This window comes from Suncus etruscus, chromosome 10 (assembly GCF_024139225.1).
Source record: "Suncus etruscus isolate mSunEtr1 chromosome 10, mSunEtr1.pri.cur, whole genome shotgun sequence".
Taxonomy (NCBI): Eukaryota; Metazoa; Chordata; class Mammalia; order Eulipotyphla; family Soricidae; genus Suncus; species Suncus etruscus.
The window spans coordinates 32,448,058-32,450,675 of NC_064857.1; the positions used below are offsets into that span (position 1 = coordinate 32,448,058).

Genomic DNA, 2,618 nt, shown 5'->3' on the forward strand with positions numbered 1-2,618 from the left:
CCTAAGGGCTGCTTTAACTATTCTTTAGTGTTTATTGTTCCAAATGAATTTCAGGAGTGTTTGATCCTCTTCTTTGAAGAAAGTCATGAGTATCCTTAGAGGAATTGTATTATATCTAGACAATGCTTTGGAGAGCATTGCTATTTTAATGATGTTAATACTCCCCAAAACATTAACAATGTATGTGTCTCCATTTACTGTGTCCTCTTTCATTTTTTAAAGCAGTGTTTTGTTTTTGTTGTCTTTGTGTAGGTTCTTCACTTCTTTACTTGAGTTGACTCTAAGGTATTTAAATTTCTGTAGTACTATTGAGAATGGTACACTATGGGCCCACTGGGTGAGCATAGCCAACACAGACAAGGACATTAATACCTCTCAGTTCTTCATCACAACAGTCAAGATGGCCTGGGTAGATGGCAAGCACGTAGTGTTCAGCAAAATCCTCGAGGGCATGGTGCGCACTCTGGAAAGCATCAAGACAGATGGCCAGTACTGGCCTCTGAAGGTTGTGACCATCGCACACTGTGGCAAGATCAAAGTGAAGAAGCTATTTGCCATTGCTGAGGAGTAGAGGTTTAGGGAGCACTTCCCATGAGCAAGTTTGTCTGCAGCCAGTAAAGCCCTCCCAAGTGGAGAAAGACTGGCAACCCCAGGTCTCACTTAACCAGATGATGCTAGTATCCACTGGCTTTTAGAGGGCAGACCCTCCCATATTCCACAGGCCTGAATTTATAACAAACATCTAGCACTGCCCAATACAAAAGGTCGGTATAAAAATGATTCTGAGAGTGGAATTTTAAATGTTTATTTTTACTATAATTATTTGTATATAAGTAGGTCATTGAGTTTTCCATGTTTATTTTCCATCCTGCCACTTTTCTCTACAAGTCTATTGTTCTAGAAGCTTTTTGTTAAAATCTTTAGGATTTTATAAATATCATATCATGTCAAATGCAGAGTGGAGCTTGACTTCTTTTCTATCTGGATGCTCCTGATATTTTCTTATTGCCTAATTACTTTGGCAGGTATTTCCAGTATTAAGTTGAATAGGTGTGGCAAAAGGAGGCAGCCTTGTGTTGTGAAAGACTTAGAGAAAAGTTTTTCAATTTTTCCCATTGAGTACTTTGCCATAAGCTTATGATAAATACCTTTGACTATATTAAGAAAAGTTCCTTCTATTCCCATCTTGTTGAGAATTTTTATTCAGAAATGGATGTTGGACCTTTCAAATGCTTTCTCTGCAACTATTAATATTATCATATCTTTTTATATTTCCTTTTTCAAGATGATGTATTACATTGATTGACTTGCATATATTAAAATATCCTTGCATTTTGGGGATGAATCCTACCTACTTGATCATGGTTTATGACCTTCTTGATGCTATGGCTATGTTGGATCCTATTTGCTAGGATTTTGTTGAGAATCTTTGTATTTGTATTCATCTATATCTCTATATGTATTCTCTATATAGTTCTCTTTTTTTGTGGCATCTCTGTCTGCCCTTGGTATCAGAGTGATGTTAGCTTTGTAATAACTATTTAGGAATATTTATTTTTCTAAAAATTTCTGAAAGAATCTGAAACAGATTGGCAATATGCTTTCTTACAAAGCAGTAGTCATTAAAACTTTATGGTATTGGAATAAAGACAGACCCTCATAGAAGTGGAATAGAGTTGAGTATTCAGAGAATGACCCTCAGTCATACAATCAATTAATTTTTTATAAAGATGCAATAAATACAAAATGGAGCAAAGATAACCTTTTCAACAAGTGGTGTTAGGACAACTGGTCAGCCACATGCAAAAAAGACAATTCAGACCTCTATCTAAAGGTCAAGTCAAAATGGATAAAAAACTTTGATATAAGACCTGAAACTATAAGGTAAATGAAAGAAAATATTGGCAGAACACTCCCTAACAGTTAAGTTAACGTTATCTTCAAGGAGGAAACACCACTGTCCAAGCAAGTGGAAACAAAAATAAACAAATAGGACTACATTAATATGAGAAGCTTCTTCACTTCAAGGAAAATGTCTAGGATACAAAGGCCACCTATGGAATTGGAGAAATGATTCATCCAAAACCCATGTAATAAGTAATAAAATTTAAGAGATACAATGTACTAATATAACTTACAAGAATAAGCATCTAACCACATCAATAAAATAGGGAAATGGGGTGAAGTAGTAAACAGATATTTTCCCAAAAAAATACTGATGCCAAAAAGCACATGAAAAATATGCTTTATATCACTATCACCAAGGAGATACAATTTAAAAAATGAGATATCATCTCACACCACAGAGACTAACACACATCAGAAAAAAATAAAAAAGAACAAGTGCTGGCTTAGATGTGAGGAGAAAGAAACTGTTTTCATTGCTGGTGGAAATGCAGTTTGATCCAGCCTTTTTGGAAAACAATATGGATATTCCTCTAAAACTAGAAATTAAGCTTCTGTATGATCCAGCAGTAACATTCCTAGGGAAATACCTCAGGAACACAAAAACACAATACAAAAATGCCCTCTTCCCATGTTCATTGTAACAATATTTACAATAACCAGAACTTGCCCAACAACAGAAGAGTGGTTAAAGAAACTGTGGTATATCTACA

General features: G+C 35.1%; 1 pseudogene; it reads left to right on the forward strand.

Moving 5' to 3' along the window:
* Positions 1-314: 314 nt before the first annotated feature.
* On the forward strand, positions 315-571 carry LOC126020620 (peptidyl-prolyl cis-trans isomerase B-like; annotated as a pseudogene).
* The last annotated feature ends 2,047 nt before the right edge of the window (positions 572-2,618 follow it).